The following is a 22,821-nucleotide window of genomic DNA, read 5'->3' on the forward strand; positions in this document are numbered from 1 at the left end:
GTGATTCCTGTTCATTGTATCAGACACTTCCTTGAGACCGTTAAGGTGTGAATAGCTGTCATTTTTTTCAATTTAAACTTACTATTAGTTTATTTTTGCCATTATCAAGGTAGTCTGTTGTAAGCCATGCGAATAATTCTATAGTATTCTTTCCATATACCAAGACACCATTATCTCTCGGTTCTTTTCACTAAATAGTAGAAATAGATGAAGCAAAAAACTGTGGGAGTTTTATATTCTCTAATTATGCACAATAAAAAATGGTTTGAATCATTAGTTTACACAAGGAATATTGTATAGGAGTTAAACAACAGTTTCAAACCTGTGAAAATTATCTTTACAACTAATGCATGAGGAAAAAAGTTTGAAGCTAGAACTTTTTATACTGTCCTTAATGGTATAACTCTAAAATAGATTAATGGACTGAATGAATAAAGCCTTATTATTTTGGCTAGCACTGTGCTATTTACTTTTTCAACCTTTGTTACTTGAATAAACTGTCCAAAACCAGAGTTACTGGATTTAATAAGTAACTAGTCGAATGTGAATTTCACACAGACAATAATGATGTCTAATTTAGTATGTGCTGGATATTTTATGAGATCTGCTTATGCTGAAAAATTATCTATTTGAAATTCAAATTAAATTGAGTGTCCCAAATTTTGTCCGACAACTTCACCCCAAAAACTTTTGTAGGTAGTGAGTAGCCATTCCAGCTTTGATCTGAAGTTCCAACCATCACTGAGGCTTCTGTAACTGTCATGCCTATAAGGCAGGGCCGAGAGGACCCTGAAGACCCAAGATCCAGATGCACCAGCTCTCTTGGTTCCTGGACCCTGGACGCTGGAGGTAGACTGAACAGAGTTCTCCAGAGAACACCACCAGACTGTGCTACACCTTTCCCAGACCCTGTAAACTATTCCTTCACTTGTAAGTTACCCCACAAAATAAACCTTCCTTTTAACTATGTGGAGTGGCCTTAATACTTTCACCAATATTTATATTTTACCTAGAAAAGCAAAATAATTTAGAAAAGTAGAGTTTTTCTTAAGTACCAAATCAGATTGTTTCATGATGGTTATCTTAATTACTTTGAAATGTAGTTGGGTCAAAGAAAAACATTCCACATTACTGATTAGTGATGTTGGCCATGGATAAGGCTTAAGGAGTTGCTGAGCTGGGGCCTGCTATCTTGTCTCTCTTCCTTAGTATCTAAACTACAACTTGGATTTTCAGGTTTTGGGACAGAATAAAAAGGTCTGGCTTCAGCCTTTTTAATCTCATGAGTTAGGTCTGCAAGAGACTGACAAGTTGCCTTACAATAGATATTGGCAACACTTGGAAGGGCTGGGAGTGTTCACTGGACCACATAATTCAGTTTTAGAAATTTCCTAAGTGGGAGTGGGGAAGGGTTTGGTTAGCAGATCTGGATGTCACTAAAGATTTCTTTATACAGGATAAAGGAAAACATGGCTGTGCTAGAGAATACTGTGGGAGATGAGTCATGGGGGAAAGGCAATAAGAAGGCAGACACTCACATCCTGTCATAGAATCTAATGGTGTCCCCAAAATCTAAATGTTGACATCTGAATCCCCATGGTGATAGTGTTAAGAGGTGAGCTTTTAGGGTGTTCTTATGTAATTAGAATGGAGTCCTCATGAATTAGCATCCTTATAAAATTGTTGCCAGAGAACCAGTATGTGAGAACTCAAAAGAAAACATTGTGTATGAACCAAGAAGGGGGTCAGGCCAGACAATGAGTCTGTCAGCACCTTGACTGTGGACCTCTGAGTCTCTCGAACTATAATAAATTTCCATTGCTAACAAACCAACTAGTGATGGTATGGTGTTATAGCAGTTTAAACAGACTAATACACATCTTCTAGGACCAAACATTGTATCTATTCCCTACCCCTTTTCCTGTATCTTTAACAAGATGACTACACTCAAGTATGAGTAGAATGTTTAGGAGCTAAAGAAAGAACCTTGGGCTTTATGAGTTGGACATGGTAGCCTAGGTGGAGGGAAAAGAAAGAGATGCAGCTCACCTCTTCTGTTTGATTGTCTTGTATAACAGTTTCCTCCTGGGAACCTTCTTAACACAGAGAATGCAAAAGGGGAGTGAAACAACAGGATATTTTAGGAAAGGATGTTTATAAGTGGGTGAGACAACAGGATGTTCTAGAGAGGGATAAAACACTTCATCCTGTAGGGAAGCTCTCTAAGATGTGAAGCAAACAACTCAAAATCCCTTCAGGAAGTCCCTGAAACCGACCAGAATCACTAGGCCCCTCCCTCCCTAAGAGTATAGAGGCAGTAATAACTGCTGACAATCCCTCTTAGACACTGCAAAGAAGACTCTCAGACAAGCCCAGCCACCTGGAAGAAGCAGTGACCTACTGAACTTCTTCAGCGGAACTAAGAGCCACTAAGTGCCTGGAAAGAGGTCCAGAGCAACTGAGACTCCTGGAAAGGACACTCTCCAACTGCTGAACTGCCTGCAGGCTGTAGAGTATATGCCAGGTTCCCAGTGTTTGTGAGCTGTCCTCCATACTGGGATGGGCTTTGGTGAGGCCTCTGTCTTTGAGTCATTCCTGCTCCTGTAAGTGACCCCTCAGCCACATTCTTGTGAATAACACCAATAAACCTCATTGACTCACCAAGTTGGACTTGAGTATCTGTACTTTGGTCTGTCATCAATTTCCTACATGGGGTGAGTAGGGGTGTGTGTGTGTGTTGTCACCCAGGAACAATCTGTCAAATAGCAGCTGGACCCAGGGCCCTCCTCACTCCTCTTCCCAGCACTATGGAAGGGCTGCGAGTGTTCACAGAAATCCAGAACTGCAGTTCTAGGGAAGAGATTTCCTAAGTGGGGGTGGGGGGGTTTGGTTAGCCACTAGTTACCGTTGAATGATGTCATTGTTTCCTTCCATCACACACTTCGGCATTTCCAGGAAGCTAAAGTTTTGCATAATTGGCCCTAGTGTTAAATTGTTAATAGGTCATTGTAAATTCCCTCAAGGCATCAGGCAAATATCAAATTGGCTAATTAGCAACAAAATATTTCAAATATTGTTAACATTCATAGCGGGTTGTCACAAGGGCAAGTTCTGAATTTCCCAGCACACACATTCAGATTCAAATGCTGTCTTCCTGTGCTTAAAAAAATAAATATTTACAAGTCACTAAATATATTTTAAATGTTCTAGTTTTGCTGAAGCCCTTAGATGCTGTTACCTATTCATGTTCCTGATGAGTATTTACCAAAAAAGCAAGAATAGTCTCTTCCCCTTCAACAGCAGTGGTTGAAACACACAATAGGTGTCCTTTAAAACAGCTCTCTACACACGCACCTCTGAAGATGGCAGCCTGAGCTAGCCCTTATCTCTGACTCCTGGCAAGATCATCTTTTGTGTGTGCCTGTTCAGTTCAACTCAATGATGATTTATGATCCAGACACTATGCTCGGTGGTGATTAATGCACAGCATCTGTACTCTGCATTCAACATCTAAATAGTGAAATATCGTTCATGTGACAGAGGCAGAGAACCATGGGAAGAGCCATTGATTCTATCCATGCTGGCTAGAAGGTCAGGGGAAATGTCACAGAGGTAGTATTATAAGATGAAAACACTTGAAAACGGTACATCAAGAAGTCCCACATTCAGGTAAAGTTTAACTAGTACTAAGTGGCTAGGAATGTTATGTGTAAGAAATCTCAAATGAGAGGATAGTGATAAGCAATTCATTCTGCTAATTATCTCAATAACAGAAAAATCAGGAGTTCTTAGAAGAGGTAAGGATAGTTCAAACAAAGAGCAAAGGGATACGGCTTAGTAGTCCCTGTGATGGCTGACAACTCATGACCATCTAGTATGAAAAGGCACCACTCTGTACATTCAACCCTTGTGTCTAGAAGCCAGCAGAAGTCTTCAAAGTGTGCATGGGAAAGGTGAGTGGCTCACTATGATTGGTGTAGGGAGAGAATAGCAATTCTATCTTCTCAGACCTAACCCAGTATTTCTGAATACAATACCTTTGTTCCGGGTTTCATTCTCGCCACCTCAAACACAAATGCTCAATAGCATATGTGAACCATCATTTGCTGATGTCTGCTTGCTGGGTATCAGGAGTGTCCTTTCACAGATGTTTTAATTAATCTGAATGGATGAGGAGAGCTTGAACTAGATGTTCATAGGAAACTGCAAACGTTCAAGTACCCATTGTCTGCTGATAACTTTGTTCTTTGCCACGGCTTTAACTATGTTTACGAGAAACCTGTGGTTTATAGCCCAAGCAATATTACAATGAGATCGCCACTTAGAAACTCTGGTTTCCAAAGCACGGTCACTGTATATCATAACTGAATTATGAAAAAACTAAATTCTGGTAACTAATGATAGCTTGCATTATTTGGGCTTCATAGAAAAAAAAGTTGGAGATCTGTCAAATAGCCCTGGAAAGTTTTCATTTAAGATGTAGAAATTAGAAACAGACACTTTAGTACCTACCTTTTATCTTTTCTCCTTCTCTTTTTCTTTCTGTAAATAGACAGATACAAAAAGATAAGTGACCTAAATCATGTTGGAGTCTTGCCAATGACGCACAAACTTGACATGACATGTCATGACAGGACATGGATATGTAAAATAAGTTCTACGACAATACTCATCCTGTGGAACAAAGCAGCACCTTTTGAATGACACAAACTGGTGAGAATATGTTTAATAAAGTAGGTCAGTGGAATACTTTGGGTCAACAGCAAACTGCGAATTACCACCTTCTTTAGTTGCTACTCTTTGTTTTGTAGAACCAATAATGTGGAATCCAAATGTAAGGATACTGTAAATAGACCAATCAAAGATATTTTTCAACATTTATTTATTTTTATTTTACACATACACGTGTGTGTGTGTATGTGTGTGTGTGTGTGTGTGTGTGTGTATCACACTTGTGCAGTAGTCCACTAAAGCTAGAAGAGGTTATTGGATGCTCTGAGACTGAAGTTATAATTGGTTGTGAACCTTGTGGTTATGGGTTCTGGGAACTGAACCCAGGTCCTCTGCAAGAGTTCTTACCCTCTGAGCTGTGCCTCTAACCCCTCAATCCAAGTTTTTAAAAGTACTTGTCGTAGTTTCTTTTTTGTTCCTACAGGAAACACCATGACAAAGGCAACTTATGAAAGAATGGGCTTAACTGGGCTTAGAGTTTCAGAGTCCGTGGTGACAGTAGAGCAAAAGAGTAGTAGCAGGGCAGCGGATGAGAGCTTGCATCTTGATTCACAGGAGGCAAAGGGAGGGGGAGGGAGAGGGGGAGGGGGAGGGAGGGAGAGAGGGGGAGGGAGAGAGGGGGAGGGAGAGAGGGGAAGGGAGATGGAGAGGAAGAGGGGGAGGGGGAGGGGGAGAGGGGGAGGGAGGGGGAGAGGGGGAGGGAGAGGGGAAAGGGAGAGGGGAGGGAGGGGGAGGGGGAGGGGAGGAAGATAGGGGGAGGGGAGGGAGAGGGGGAAAGAGGGGGAGGGGGAGAGAGGGAGGGGGAGGGAGGGAGAGGGAGGAGGAGGGAGAGAGGGAGAGGGGGAGGGAGGGGGAGGGGGAGAGGAGGAAGAGAGGGGGGGGGGGAGGGGGAGGGGGAAGAGGGGGAGGGGGAGAGAGGGAGGGGGACGGAGGGAGAGGGAGGAGGAGGGAGAGAGGGAGGGGGGGAGGGAGGGGGAGAGGAGGAGGGGGAGGGGGAGGGGAGGAAGAGAGGGGGAGAGGGAGGAGAGGGGGAGAGGGGGAGGGAGAGGGGGGGGGGGAGGGAGAGGGGAAAGGGAGAGGGGGAGGGGGAGGGAGAGGGGGAGGAAGGGAGGGAGGGGGAGGGGGAGGAAGGGAGGGAGGGGGAGGGGAGGGGGAGAGGGGGAGGGGAGGGAGAGAGGGGAAAGGGAGGGAGAGAGGGGAAAGGGAGAGGGGGAGGGGGATGGGAGGGAGAGGGGGAGGGGGGGAGGGAGCGAGAGAGGTGGAGAGAGAGAAAGAGAAACACCCTGGGAATGTGGGAATGGCACAAGTCTTTTGAAACCTCAAAGGCCACCCAAAGTGACACACCTCTTCCAACAAGGCCACACACCTCCTGATCCTTTCCAAACAGTTCTACCAACTAGGGGCCAAGTATTAAACTATATAGGCCTATGGAGGCCTTTCTCATTCAAACCATCACAACATTACAAGTTCATTCTAAAGACTCTCTTTCCTGGGTTAGTTTCTCTTTCATAGGACTACTCTTCTAAGAGACTCTGTTTCTAAGAAGTTTATAAAGTTTTGGGAGTACAAAAATACCAAGTAATACAGGAACATAGAAAAGAGAATGAGTTGAGATACAAGTCATCTGTTCAAGTTCCTATAACTGGTGCCATGGAGGTAGTCTTTACATCATCTGCTCATTGAGAAGCCATTTGAGAAAGCAAAGAATTGTTGATATCCCAGGCAAGAGACATCCTTAATTTGAGTAATTTTCCTTTCCAAACTTTTTTCTCAAGATATTTACAAGAATATCAAGGAAACCACTGCTTGGCATATCTAACCATTGCCATAAATACTGTAGGGAAAAGACGTGAATTTAAAACATGGTTATCTAAAATGTCAAAGTAATTTATGACAAGAAGAGGCATGGTGACTCACAAACCAAAAAATGTAATTCCTGAAAAATTGTTGGCCTCACTGAAGATTTACTAACATAATGGTATTTGCAAGAGTCCTCATGATAGAGACAATAACATACGTGCACAGACTCCTGTAGTCCTCCCCGCCTCCAAACACACCACACACATGTACACATCCATACCTCCCCCACACACATACATCCCTCACACACTAACATATATACTCACACAATACACCACATACATCTCTACCCCCTCCCCAACAAACTCCAGACTTATACACACCCATAATTACACACTCACATGTCACATATACAGTTACCCATGCACAAACACACACAGGTATCCATAGTCCCCCCCCACACACACACACACACACACACATACACTGAGTTGCATCATCTAAGAAATTGGGGTAATACTTGGTTCTCGATTAGCCCACAGTCATCCTGGTGGTTCAGTAATTAACTCTTGAACTTGTTACATCTTAACACAAGGACCTAGAACTTGTTTGACTGTGGCTTTTTCTACAATATATATTTGATTTCTGTCTGCTTTATTTTCAGAAAACCTACTCAAGAGGCTGGAAAGATGGCTCAGTGGTTAAGAACACATACTGTATTAACAGAAAACCCTAGTTTGGTTCCCATTACCCACATTGGGCAGCTCACAACTGAGTGTGACCCAGCTCCAGGCATTCAGATGCCCTTTCTGGCCTCCATGGACACCTGAACTCACATGCACTCTCCTACACAGACACTCATACATAATTAAGAATAAAATAAAGTTTAAAAAGAAAGCATCCTAAACACTACATGACTTGTATTCTTGGATGTACCTTTAAAAGCATTGCTCCAGTCTGCATGTAGTCACATACACTGGAAAGAAACAGAAAGGTCTCTTTTGAGTTCTCATTTTAATAGATAAAGTGCCAAAAGCTTTTAGAGGCTGTCGGGCCTTGGAGTTATTTATTAATAAGAAAATATCCCAGGAATCGAACATTTAAAGTCAAGAAACAGAATTTTTAGTGTAGCCAACAGATCCAGGGGCTGAAGTGAGCCCCTGGCTGCCCCATTGGCAGACATTTCGAAAGGAGATGAAAGGCTGCCAGGGGCAGGAACAAACACATGATTTGTTTCATCACTGTAGTCTGCAGGGCTGAGGTGAGGACTCTGGGTAAGCGTGTTTAGCGTACAAGCACAGGGACCTGATTTCAGATCTCTAGCACATACATGAAAAGCTAGGTATGGACGTGCATGCTTCTGGCCCACATTTTGTAAGGGGCGTAGAGACAGGAGGATTTCTGTGACTTGCTGGCCAGCTACCCCATGTGAATAAGGCAGGGAGTGACAGAGCAGGACACCTGGCTAACCTCTCTGCACATATATGCACTCACAACATTTATTCATACACACACACACACACACACACACACACACACACACACACTCCAGTTCTTCCTCATAAACATTGCTCCAATACATTGTTTTTACTTTTATCAATAGAACCTCCAAATCCATTCTCTTCCAGCCCCTCTTAATATTAAGCACATAATACACATACCTCAATTTCCCTAAATATCACCTTTGTCCTCTACTGAAGAATAAAAGACTATCTGTTGTCCAATAAGGCACTATTTTCTTCAGTATCCAATACCCTTCAAAAACAACATCCGACCGACTTTGTTTTCATTGTCCTCCATGCACTTCCGGGAACCTAGCTTCTTTAGGAGTTCCAGGTACTTTGTGTCTCCTTTTATTTTTTCCTTATACCACCTCGCTCACTTTCTATATAAACATCGTGCTTCTTTGAAGCTTGACTTCCTTGAGAAACCTTTTAGTAATTTCAGCTAACATTGATCTTACTTTTCTCTGTGCCAGCATTGAGGGTGTTATTAAATGCATTTAGCACTTGATTATGTAACTTCATTTTATTCTCTGTTACAGTGCTGTGCACTGTGTTCCTGTTTTGCAACCCCTCACTTCTAAATATAAACCTCTTCAGCAAACAAATCTTCCCATAATATTAATTTGTGACCTACACCACATTAATCAGGTACTGGGAACATAGAAACATTTCAACCATTGTCTGGGAGGGAAATCAATTGGCAACTAAATAGATACCATGCAACTATTTTCCTTGGGAGTATTTGATTTGAATATATTTTAAGATATTTTCTATTATGAACAGCATGATTCCTACTCCCTATCATTTTATTTATCAGACCTTTCATCATTTTAGACTACTGTCACCAATAAACCTGATGTTTTCTCTAAGAAGGGATGGAAGTGAAAAAATAAGCATGAATTTTAGAACTAGTACCTTCAAAACCCAAGAGAGTGTAGATAGATTCTAAAGTGACCTCCCAGCATCCCTGCCCCTTAGAATTCATGCCACTGTGCAAGTCTCTTCCCCTAGAGGACAAGCAGGATCTGCTATTTGCTTTGATCCAGTAGCCCACCAGAAATGGAATTCTATCAACAAACTGAAAGATCTCCCCCACCCCTCCCCAGTCTGACCTTCAGATGAGACCCGGCTCTTATGGACACCGTGATGGTTGTCCTCGGCAAAGTCCTGAGGCAGATGACGTAGCTAGGCATATCCAGAATTTTGGATGGCAGATGGCGGATTGCCTTGAGGCAAAACCATTTGCAGTAACTTGGTATGAATGGAAGAGTAAAAATCTTGCGGTTCTTTCAAAGGCTGATATGTGAAGATTTACCTACATGAAGATATAACACAAGAGCCAAGGACTGCATAGACTCTCGAGGATAATAAAGTTGAAGAAACTAAGATTGCCTTAAGTGATACCTGGCAGGGACCTGAAAGTACACACATTAGCATTTGAAATTTTCTTACAACTTTGGCCAAAGCATCCAAAATTTAAACTTTAAATAGGCAGGGATTTGGGCATTTTTAAAGAGTAGATATCAAATATCTCTGTCACAGGTCACATATCTTAAAAGTCATTAGCAGTCCATGTAACACTAAGGTAAGCATCTCATGGCTGAGTGTGACAATTGATTGATACACATTAACTACGGAACATCTACTAGCTTGTACTTAATGAGAGGGCTGGAGGGGAGGATTGATAGATGATTAAGTAGAAAATTGCCAGCGAGACAGAGAAACTGACTTTTTCTTTTCTTTTTCAAATGGTTTTAGAGCTGACATCACTACCTGCTTGGTTCTTTGTCTTATTTCATTTCTGTCTGGCAGCTGGAAGAGCCCTTGGACATTTTGAATTTCTTAAGAATTTGTGATTTATTTGGTGAAACTGATGCCACCAAGGTGAGCTCATTTAAGGTTGCACAGATGGATTTCTTTTTCTCTCCAACAATTTAAAGAATAAAAACTCAGGAAAAGCAAGTTCTCCACATTCAGCCAATTTTTTTGAAAGCACACACACACACACACACACACACAGAGAGAGAGAGAGAGAGAGAGAGAGAGAGAGAGAGAGAGAGCGCAAAGTACAAAAAGACACCCTCCAAAGGACTCAAAGATGGTGTCCTAATTTGTCTTTCAGAGCCAAAACTTTTATGTTGAGAGATGAGGTGAGGCCTTTGGCTGGTTTGGGTTACTTCAGGGGATTGGGTAACCTGAAGAAAGGAAGGGAATCTGATTGGTCCCGCTGTAAGACTCCCAACCCCCATCCAAAGAGATTTGAAAGTCCTTGCCCCATGATGTAGTTCCCTCAGGTAGAAAAAGCCTTCCAACTGTGTCTTGGGAGGCAGAAGCAGGAAGTCTACCATCTTAAATGTTTATGTGGAAAGCATTTTACTCTACCTAGATGGTCGTTTTTGTTTTGTTTTGTTTTGTTTCTGTTCATCTGTCTGCCAAGGATCTGTCTAATTCCTAGTCCCTCAAAACAACGGCTCCTAGACTTCTGGATTTCAAAAACCAGGGACCTAACTTTTAAAAACAAAGGTAATTAAATGAATACACAGATAGGATATGCTACCACAGACAGCAAACTCCATTTTACCAAGTGGGGACATTATACCAGAATTGGTGTGGGCTAGAGTCACTTCACACAGCATCTCAGATCCAAAGACACAGTCTTAAAAAATGGAAATCAAGGCTGAGCAAGGTATCCCACCACAGGGAACGGGCTCCAAAAAGTCAGTTCATGCACCTGGGATAAGTCCTGGCCCTGCTGCCAGGGACTCCACAAACAGATCAAGCCATACAACTGTCACCCACATGCAGCGGGCCTAGTTTGGCCCCATGCAGGTTCCCAAGCTGTCAGTACAGAGTCAGTGAGCTCCAACTAGCACCAACCTTGATACAATGGGGAGGGGCTAGGCTCTCCTTCAACTTGGTATGCCAGACTTTATTGACTACCATGGGAGACCTTACCCACTCTGAGGAGTGGATGGGGATAGAGTAGGAGGGAGGTGGGTGAGGAGGCGGGAGAAGGGGAGGGAGGGGGAAGTAGGGTTGGTATGTAAAATGAAAACAAAAATAATAAATAAATATATTTTTAAAAAATGGAAGTCATGTGTGTTTTCTGTCTTCTTCTGCTGTCCTCACCAATCATCACAATATCTAGAAGACATGACATAAAGAAATGACCAGATATAAGTGACAAGAAATCTTTGACACAGGATGCCTGAGTGCTGTGGAATATTCCTTTACATTGCATGAAAATATGTCACTGTGATTGGATTAGTAAAAAGCTAAATGGCCAATAGCTAGGCAGGATTTGGGGGACAGAGAGAATTCTGGGAAGAAGAAGGCAGAGTCGCCAGCCAGATACAGAGAAAGCAGCATGGGCATTACAAAGTAAAGGTAACCGAGCCACATAAAAGAATGAAGATTAAAATAAATGGGTTAATTTAAGTTATAAGAGATAGTTAGAAACAAGCCTAAGCTATGACTAAGCTTCCATAATGTATAAGACATCTCCATGTGGTGACTTGGGAGCTGGTAGGAGGGGTAGAAAAATGTACCTGTATCTGGGCTATCTGAACAAGTTCTATCTTGTTGAGGAAATTCAAGATGAATTTTTTTTTTCTTACTAAAATCAAGATACATTAAGTAACCACAGCTGAACTCTGGATTCTCTCAGCCCAGAGTTCAAGCATACTTCCAGACCTTGCCAAATATGATGACTGTCAAGTTAAGCCATTTAAATCAAATTGTCTCCCACTACCTTGGACTCAGTGGTATCTTCTTCCAGAAAGCCATGCTATTGAAAGCAGCAGTGGCATTCCACAACTGTGGGCAGCCACCATCTTGAATAAAAGCATGGAGACTGAGTAAATAGCCAATCTATGGAAGTTTACATATCCAATACATGACAGTCAGGGGACTGTGAGTATCCCCTCCTCTTTTCACTTCACTCTCAAATACAAAGAAAAAGTAAAAATAAAAGCTAAGTCCTTGCAAGATCTCCAAGTCCCCAAAGACTGATACAACAGACCTGGCGAATTTTCACTGGATAGGTTCTCAGTATTTGCAATAACCATGAACGTGAACACCGTTTGGACACCAATGTTTCTATTACTTAGAAATGCCCAATAGAGCTTAACTGGAAAAAGCTCAGGCAACCCACGAATTGAGTTCCCCTCTCTTTCTTTGGAGGCAACATCTCATGGTGCCTACAGGCTTTTTAAAGAAACTTTAGGAACCTTAACTGAAGGAGGCATGCCGTCTTCTATTGTAGAAAAGAGCAGTCTCCAAGACAAATGTCAGGGCTGGAATTAAACTGATTGGTACACACTAAAATGCTGCATAATAGTGTGTTTGTCGTCGTGGCCTCTCCTGCCGTCGGCTCATAAGGAGTAATGATGGCTTCCTGACGAGGAGCAGGGACTCAGGCGCTTGATAACATTATTCAGCTGATGGTTTCCAGTGGCCCCTACTGTTGCCAGCATTTGGCTGGAAACAGCAGCCATTCACTCAGGCAGGCAGGCGCTGCAAACAGACCCACAGCCATGCACAACAATGTCCACTTTGAAAGACTTAAATAAAGCAATTCTCAGCCGTCATTTCCATTGTCATTTTCCTCACACTGTTTATATAATGTGGCCAGGAGCGGGGCTGTAAACTAATATTACACTCAAGAGCCTCCAACAACAAACACCAGGTTGTATTTTCTAAGGAGAGGATTACCAAGCTTCCTCCTGAGGCAGGCACATCATGGCACACACAGCCACCTGCCTGATTAAGGCAGTCCTTTCCAGGAAAAAGAACATTGCCACAGAAATAATGAATTAATTTGGCATTTCCTCCTGTCTCGCTCAGCACGCAGTGTGCTCCCCTAAGCATGAAAACGGCACATCTTCACAGAAATGGTTCTAAAATGATGTGCCCACTCATAGGAAAGATCAATTTGAATAGATTCAAACCCTAAGAGGGCAATTCAAGACAAAAAGTTTTCCACCAACGTCAAGACAGATGGTCTAACTCGTTTGCAAGTCCAGCAGAGACCATTATCTTTGTCTGTATTTCAGCTTCTAAATCCTGTCTTTCCCTTTCTCTACACACACATGTGCACACACACGTACACACACACGTACACACACACACACACACACACACACATGCGCATACACGCATTTATTTGTAACTTTCTCTACATTAAAAGTGCTTGCAGCATCAGCCCAAAGACTGCTGCTGTTGAGGTAAGGACAAGTGTTCTCTAGTACTGGGAACAGAAAAACAATGAAAGTATCCAGTGTGATTTTTGTCTGAGACACTGTATTTGTTTGCTGATAGAAAAGGAGATACAATGGAGTTGAGAACGGTGTAAGGTTGAATAAAATGCCAGGTGCTATGGGCTCTGAGTCTAAGACACAGATTTGAGAGGTGAAGGCCAGACTCCATGCTACACAACGAAAATGGAATCAGAGTTTAAAGGTGGACTTGGTAGGTTGAGGATCAGACACTGTGCTCTGAAACACAGCAGTGGTAACTTGCCGACAGCTAAGGAGAGGGTGGAACACAGGATGATGATGTCAGAGTGTTCAGGCAGAAGACTGGAAAAAATGGACTACACAAATGAAGTCTCTCCTCCTCCTCCTTTTCCTCCTGCTTCTCCTCTTCCTCCACTTCCTCCTCACCATCATCCTTCTTCCTTCCTCCTTCCTCTGCTTCCTCCTCTCCCTCCTTCTCTGCCTCCTCCCTTCTTCTCCTCTACCTCTTCTCCTCTCTCTCCTCCCCTTTCTTCTCCTCCTCCTTACCTTCCTCCTCCCCATTTCTTCCTCTGCTTCCTCCTCTTCTTCCTCCTCCTGTTCTTTTCCTCCACTGCCTCCTGCTTCTTGCTCTTACCATCCATCCCTTTTCTTTTCCTTCCCCTCTGCCTTCTCCTACCTCCTCTTATTACCTCTTCCATGTCTTCCTCCTCATCCCATTCTTAGACCGAGTGTTACCACCAAATACCCCAGGATGGTTTTGTCTGCTGTCCACCACAAAACCTTTAATGTCAGGAGAGCTAACCATTCTATAAAACCATAATCCAACACCACCTTTGATTCCACAGATGCAGCTCTTAATCTTGTTAACATTCACCTCCTCAGAGGCACCAGGGTCCCATCTATTCTGGGTATCAGGAAGCATAGCTCCTTAACATGGTCTGTAAGAGCTCATTACAACAAACCAGGGGAGTAAAGTATTGTTTCCCTAGAGTGACTGCCCATGAGAATCATCTGGTCAGATTTGTAAAACTCTCCATTTTGAGGCTCTTTCCCACACAACCTCATCAGTTAGAGATACTCTTAGAAAGGAGAGAATAGGGGCTGGAGAGATGGCTCAGAGGTTAAGAGCACTGTCTGTTCTTCCAGAGGTCCTGAGTTCAATTCCCAGCAACCACGTGGTGGCTCACAACCATCTGTAATGAGATCTGATGCCCTCTTCTGGCATACAGCAAACTTGTAGAAAGAACACTGTTTACAAAAGAAAGAAAGAAAGAAAGAAAGAAAGAAAGAAAGAAAGAAAGAAAGAAAGAAAGAAAGAAAGAAAAGAAAGAAAGAAGAGAGAATAGAAATTTAGTTATTAATGACCATCATTGGCAATCCCAGAAAAGCAAGAATCAGATTCAAGGCTGTAAAACATTCCACCATTGAGATAAACAGAGCTTTAGGCTTTACTACCCAACACTGTGTGTTTGTGTGTGTGTGTGTGTGTGTGTGTGTGTGTGTGTGTGTCCATGTCTGCATGTTCCCCAAACCATGTTGTTTTTATTTCAAGGACAAAATGATGGGTTCTTCAATTTTATGAAAAGACCAGCAGAAACTGAACCACCAGTGAAGATTTTAATCCTCCCAGAGTTGTTATTGTAGACTTGAACATTCTCTCTTTTGAGAAGTAACCTGCTCACATAAAGGGGTTGCTCTGACCCAACAGGCTTCTCCATTTTCTTCTGAGGGACTCATGAAAGAATGACTTAATACTCAACTCATTATCCTCTACAGCCATACTCAAGAACTCTATTAACTCTGAGTAGAAAGTCATTCCCCAAATTCACTACTTGACTTTTTTAAATATCAACTGTAACCATAAAGGCTGACTGAGCTCTTTGTTAATCCAATCATGTAAGACAATATCACACATAAAATGTTCTATGTTGGTACGCATTTGTTACACGATATGCTACAACACCCTTTTCACGGTAAATTTTTATATCTCAGTTCTTCATTAGGACAATTTTGTTAGGCTCTGACTTTAAAGCTAACTATAACTCAACAACTCTATACAGATTTTCAGCAATATTCCCTCTGAGGACAATCCTTATCTCTTAATTCTTATAATTCTCTTGAATTATTTCAGTATTTGTATCTGTTACCCTTGTTTTTAAAAACAACAGCATCAGACCAGTTTCAATTGCTCCCCAGTGCCTGCTGAGGGATGTTCAAGCTCCACTGGCTGATTTGAAAAATATTTCACGGTCATATTTCAACCTTCCTTTTTCATCTATGAGATAACTAGCTTATTGTCCCCAGAATGTGCCAGACAAGGTCCCACTCAAGTGAATTTTCTTTCTTCTCTACACTGTACTAAAGTGTATGTACTTCTTGGAGTACACAAAATTGTACATGACTGTCCTTAGCTGTAATTTTGCCATGAGTCATACTTCCTAACAATCTTGCCTTTCTGTATTTTCCTTCCCATAAATCTGAGTTCCAAGGATGTAAGACTCTACCATTTGTAATGCAAGCTTTGGGAATTTATACTCTCAAGAAAGGCAGATGTCATGCAAAAAAAAAATCCTAACTACTCTGAGACTCCCCAAACTACTAGGGAGCCAAACAGACAAATGGAAAAGCCCACAAGGAACATAACAAGTCTTTTGCCAAAGCACAACAAATGATGGCAGCCAGCACCAACCGGCAGCTACCTACAGAAAGCTATTTGGAAATCCCAGCTGATCCAGGGTCTTAGATGAAATCAGACGAGGAAGAAGCATAGGAAATTAAGAAAAAGACACCCTCCCAAAAAGTCCCGATAATCAAACATAAATCCTAATGTTTGGGGTTAAGTTTCAGTAGTTTGTTACATGTGATAAAAAGCAAAGCCAGCTCCTCAGTGGGAAAAAAAAGTGCCAGACTCCCAAAGGGGTTAATCATAGATGGCATATTAAGTGTTTTATATGAGGTCTCAGTAAAGGGCTTAAAATTGTACCTGCCACAGAGGAAGAACTCAGGAGGTGTTAGCAATTATTTCTGTGAGGCTACAAGGGCACTGTTGGAGTTCCAAGAATTGTTTCTAGATGGTAATCTGTCAGCATAATTGAAAGAAAAGCCAAAAATATGGAACAAAGACTCGTATGTCAAAACACCAAGATGAATAAGATAATAGAACACACAACTCTGATTGAGAAAACTGAAAACTTGAGTAGACAACGTTCATATCTCACTGCATCTTGTGTTTCCCTGAACTGACCATCTTGGATTAAAAGGCTGCTGCTGGTTGGTTACTGAAAGATGGAAGGAAGAAGGGTGGAACAGAAATAAACTGGCCTCCATACTATCAGGAAGGCAGCTGACTAACTCATCAGAGATCGGGAATGTAGTGTAGATTGAAAACAGCCATTAAAGGGGAACAGAGCAAAACTTCCTGTCAAAGAGAAGTGAAATATGGCCAAGTAGCATGGAAGCCCAACTGTAGCTAGAGAATTTACAATGAATTGTGGGTCACCCATGACAGGCATCTGGACAGAGTGCTTCCTTGAGTTGTAGAAGGGGAGACGTTGGGCAGCAGTCTGCTGGGCACATGCCAGGGCTGTGGTCCAAAGGAGCTGGGAAGTGGGTTCACAGCCACCCAAATGTACGAGGTTTCTCATGAATGATGAAGTGGCTGGCCAAAGCAACTTAGGAAAGGAAGCAGTTCCTCCAGCTCTTGATTTAATTCTATTGTCAATCAATGTGAGGAAACAATGAGAAGAGGAGCGTGAGACAATAGGGCACAACATGCTCAAAGTCGGGAAGCAAAGAGATGTATTCTGGTCCTCTGTTTTATTCAGTCTAAGATTGGAAGATACCACACACAATTGGGATGGGACTTCCACCTCAAACAAACCTTCTCAGAAATGCTCTCACAGACAAGATACCCATAGACTTGTCTCCTATGTGATTCTAAATCACATTGGGTTTGCCAATCAAGATTAACCACCATACCATATCATAGCAGAATCCTTCTTCATCCAAGGACTTCCCAATACTTGCCAACTTTGGACTCTGGGCAAATTACTAGCCATTCTGTGTCTTGATCTCCTCATCTATAAGAATCACTACTTGGAAGATTGTATGAAAATCACACATGTGAAGTCCTTGGCATGATCTTACTACTTCTCCATAGATCAGTAATAGCACTGTCTCTTTCCTCTGTACACTCAAGTTCCAATGTTGAGAATTCTTATCAATTTTCCAACTCTACCTAAGTAAACACACCTGAGGGTTGCTCCATTGAAATAGAAACACACATCTATATAGAAATTTCTCAGATGATGTCGTCCATGTCTGCTGCAACTTTGTCAAATTTTCTTTCCTACTCTGTGCTTTCATTCACTGGCTCTCAGACACATCAGTCATTTCAAAGTTAAATTATAGTACTAAGTTCTCGAGCCAGCCAATGTATCCCTTCCTGTTGAGGATAAAGTCAGCACACATACACACACACACACACACACAGAGAGAGAGAGGGGGGGGATAAAGTCAGCACACATACACACACACACACACACACACACACACACAGAGAGAAAGAGAGAGAGAGAGAGAGAGAGAGAGAGAGAGAGAGAGAGAGAGAGAGAGAGAGAGAATCATATAAGGAAATCAAGTAGAAAGAAGAGGAAGTTGCAATGTTAACTTTCTGCCAACTCCACCATGCTATGGTGACCAAGTATTGGGTTAAATATTACAAGTGTTTATGTTGTTTTTGGAAATACTTACATTATAGCTGATGAGCTTTGAATAAAGTAGAATTGCCGAGCCATGAGTTCATGAGCCTCACCACATCCGTTCAATGATAGAAGAAAGACCACAGAATTGTCTCTTCTGTTTTCTCCAGCCTGCTGCTCCATCTCATAGAGATTAGGCTTGCTGATAACCCATAACTGCTTACAATGACTTCTTTAAATCCATTTCCCTCTCCTCTCTCTCCTTGCTTCCCTATACACAAGACAAATTGTTTCTCTCTTTCCAGAGAACTCCAAATGATACATGAATTGTGTCTGACTTTATGATAGCCTTACTCAAGGTCCCAAGATGGCTGATATTAATGTAGTGAACACTATAAGGTAGTAATGGATAGCATGCCCTTCACCCCAAATTCTTTTCTTGATGGTGACAATTCGTACGCACATGTTCCTTAGAGAGAATCTTGACAATTAAGAAAGACATTAAATAAAATAGAATGCCCTTTGTATTTGTAGAGTGTTGTTCTCTAGACTGTCATTTTGCCTACCAGAGCACAGGCCACTTCACCTGCACAAACAGCCTCAGGTTGTCATCCCAGCTACAGTTTGCCCCAGGCTTCATGAGCATGAAAACATCTGCCATCTCCATGAGTATTACTTCTGCATCCCCCATGTCTGAGGACTGTTGGGTTCCATGATTCCTAGCATTTCCTCTCCTGTATTCCAGATAATAAAACTCCCTGTTTCATTTGTCAGAGAAGCTGTCATTCATATTTAAGGAACATCTGCCTGGAAGACAAACTCAATGAGTGCTATGCTGTGGGTGGGAGCATTTCCATTCTAATGCCATGCTGTGGGCAGGAGCATTTCTGGTCTATTCGTGTTCCAGCTCAGAGAATAATGGCTTTCTGCCTACTTCTTAAATGATAATTTCTGGACCACTGGAACATCTTTTTAAAAAAAAATCACTGAAGATAGAACTTACTATTCATCTCATTCTGATTTCACACCTTGCCTTGGCTTAATGACAGAGTTCTTTCTCACTATATTGGCTTGTTATTTTTCTTTTTTTTTCTGTCTTTCCCTGTCTATCCACTGCTGTTATTCTCCATGAAGTTTCACTCAGAAGTTTGCTTTTACTTTCTTTGTTCTCTCAGACCTCTTTTCTTTGGTCGAGAGAACACAGTCCATTGTTTTTTGTTTTGTTTTGGTTTTTTGTACATCAGCTTTTGCCCACTGTAGCTTTGATTAAATTGTTGTTGTGAAACCGTCACCTCTCTGAACTTACTCTTCCTCCTTACCAACATCTTTATTATCTTCCCCACCTCTAAAACAACAGTGTTTATTGCTGGCTTTATTCAAAGCCTGTTTTCCTCCATGGTGGGGAAAGGTAGGAAAATTCAGCTCAGTGGTTGATGCTAGTGTTTCATTCCTATTTTTGACATTTGGTAATAGCTGTAGGTGATGAGTCCCAAGTCCCTGGTGGGCAGCAAGGATGGCTTGTAGGATCTCCCTGTCTTGCTCTATTGTCTCCCTTCGATTGGTTCCCAGGCACAGGTAGTTTTATGATAATGTCTTCCTGGAGGACTGAAGGGAGAGTTACGTAAGATTAGCATATTATAATCTACAAAAGGGATGCTCTGCAGGGTACTTTCCAGTTGTTCAGGTGAGTTGTAGCCCAGAGACTTCCTGGGGATTAAAAAATAAATGAAAAACTCTGCCTCTGCCGTAACAAGTAAATAAAGAAACTAAACAGCACACAATTACCAAACTTAGTCTCAATTGTGCCTGCATTCTTTCTGTCACCTAGAAACTAATTAGTAAGACATAATCACACACTTCCTGCCCAGTAAACATACAAGTCCCAGAGGAACAAATGATTCGTATCATGAATCACTGGCCACCGCTTACTGGTAATTATCATATAAATGAGGTGCTTCAAGTTGACCTCTGATTCCCTAGTCCTTCTCCAAGACAGCAAAGATATACCAGTTATGCAAGAACTGGATAAAATTTAAATTAGTTTTCTAGCATTAGCCTCCTGGACAGTCTTTGAGGAATGGGAGGGGGGGGGGTTGAGGCTATAACAACAAAAACAAACCTATCAAAACAGATGAAAATATTGCTATATAACGGTATGTTCAGAAATAACTCCTCCAAATGGAAAATTCAGGAACAAATTATAACAATGCTCCAGACACAGCCATTTGCTTTATCTGTGTGGAAGTATTCCATTCAAGCTCTTCTTGGGGAGTTATGTCAGTCAATAGAAGTTATCTAGCTCTGATGTGGAGGAGTTTGAGTTCTGTCAGCCATCCTCCTCATCTCATCCATGGACCCTTCATCTGTAAAAATGAGAAGTAAGCCTGGGTGGTTTTAGGGTTCCATCTTGTCCGAAGATTTTTTTTTTTTTCAATCTTAAATACACACATATGGTAACATTGCCTACACATCACTTAAGACAATCATTCTCAGCATGTGGAATTAGCTGAGGAACTGCAAAAGATGATGCTGAGTCTGGGGCTCCATCCCTAGAGAGTCTGCATTAATTAGTCCCGGTGTAGCTTGGACATCAAGGGCTTGAAAAACTCCCTGGGTGATTCCCATGCAGCCCAGATCAAGAAGCGCCTGTTAATTACCATACACTTTTGGCTCAAGGTAGTTCCTCTTCTTACTCTTCATCACTCACAGGGGCTAAATTACCTCTCCGAGGATGCCTTCTCATTAGAACAGGCAGATTCCAAGCTGATCTGCATGAGTGCGGACACCCTAATGTGTCACAGAGACCTCGTGAGTGACACTATAATGACCCTTTCTTTCTTCACGTCTCTTTCCCTGTCTTCAGGACCTCCAAGACCTCCACCTCAAGTAGTGGAAGACCACCAAAAGCCTCTAAATATATTTTCCAAAGTAGAAGTATTCATAATACTGTTCACTCAGTGAAAGCAAAATGAGGACAAAGAGCCTACCATATTATTTTTCAAATACTTAAAACAAATATTTATCCAGTGAAGAAACAAACTATCCAGTTGTTAAACTCTTTCTAAAGGCTTGTGTTCTCATATTACACCACACAAACACACACACACACACACACACACACACACACACACTCACACACACTCACACACACACACTTCTACCCCTTACCGTCTCTGTACCAACTCTGTTTGTACCAATATGACGATTTTCATGGGCCATGTCTTTTTATTTCCCTCCATTATAATATAAACAGTATGTATCATTGGATACCCTGGACTGTATAAATGCTGTCAAATATAGAAATTCTTGATAACAATAGTTGGATGGATGAACCAGTGGAATTATAGTTCCTTCTGTGGGAATTTGAAATCCAATAAAAGGAAATTCCAAGAAATGGAAAAATTAGGGAAACCAGAGTTTAAAAAGCTGACTTTGTAGGTGTACAAAGCCACCTGACATTTCAGTCCCTAGTGAGAGCCACTAGCAAGCTACAGGAGGGTACTCAAATCAATGAAAAGATAAAAGCAAAAAAAATTTATCACACAGCTGCTACACCAGAGGAGCCTGTGCTTACAGCGTTTGCCAGCCTAGTCCTTGATTTCAGTGACCGCTATGTGAGGGACCAGCAGGGCTAGAAATAGAAGCAAAGAACAATATTCCATCAGCCAATGTTCCAAGTCAATCAGAATAATTCATGTGTTTTCTCTTTCAAGGGGAAAATGTAGAATGGGGTGTGACTGAAGCCTGAAGTCAGCCATGAACATGGGTAAAAAGAGAAACTGCCAATAGTCTAGGTTTTCTACCTGTCAGCTCCAGCACAATAACAGCATGTATGTTTTCACTCTGTTCCTAGGCAAATGTTCACAGAGGATTTTGACCAGATGTCTTCAAGCTTTTGCCTGATTATTGAACAAGTCAGGTTGTCTTTGGCACTTTGTTCCAAGACCTTGCTGGTGACTTCAGAATAGGAGATTATAAAATACTTAACAGTGGGTAAAATTGCTGGGCTTTCTGGCACCCCACTCTACTGCTCCTTTATAAGTCTATATAGTCCAAAATAGTTGTCATCCTGACTAATCATATCTGAAAATGACAGAGTGAGTCATCAACCTTGATTATGGGAACAATAAGGGGGCTTATTTTAATGCTGCTTTGTGTGGGCTGTGCCTTAGGTCCCCACCCCCACCCCCAGCCATCTTCCTAAGTCTAGAATGAGTTGGATGGAAATATTGAAAGCTAACTACATAGTTTGAAAGAAGTATAACTCTTTGTAAAGACTGGAAAAATGTGTCCGTGTTCTTCCTAATGAAACCAAACTGTTGGTCTGTGAACTCCTGGTCAAGGATTGAGAGGGAAGAGAAGCCCCTGTCCAGGGAAATGAGGTGATCCTGTTACTTCCATTATGATCTTGTCCTTGTTGAACTCACCAGGGTTTTCAATGAACCTGAACAGTGATTTTCCTTAGAGTGGGACTTCATGAATTCTCTCCAAAACCCTTTGTAAGGGTAATTACATGTAATTTCAAATGTAGGAACAAGAGCTACCAGGCTAGAAATGACTAGCCCACCAGCACATCTGCTTCTTATGGCACTAGACTCCACTTGTGACCATGGAGGGAGAATGAAGAACCAAGTAACAATTCCAATAAATCACCAAAACAGCAGCAACATGTTTCCTTCCAGAACTTTATACATAAGCAACTTGCTCTTATTTCCAAAGTCCTACCTGGGCAGTGTTGGTGCATGCACCTTTAATCCCAGAACTCAGGAGGCAGAAGCAGGCAGATCTCTGTGAATTCAATAGCAGCCTGGTCTACAGAGTGAGTTCAAGGACAGCCAGGGCTACACA

Source organism: Onychomys torridus, chromosome 20 (genome assembly GCF_903995425.1).
Source record: "Onychomys torridus chromosome 20, mOncTor1.1, whole genome shotgun sequence".
NCBI classification, from domain to species: domain Eukaryota; kingdom Metazoa; phylum Chordata; class Mammalia; order Rodentia; family Cricetidae; genus Onychomys; species Onychomys torridus.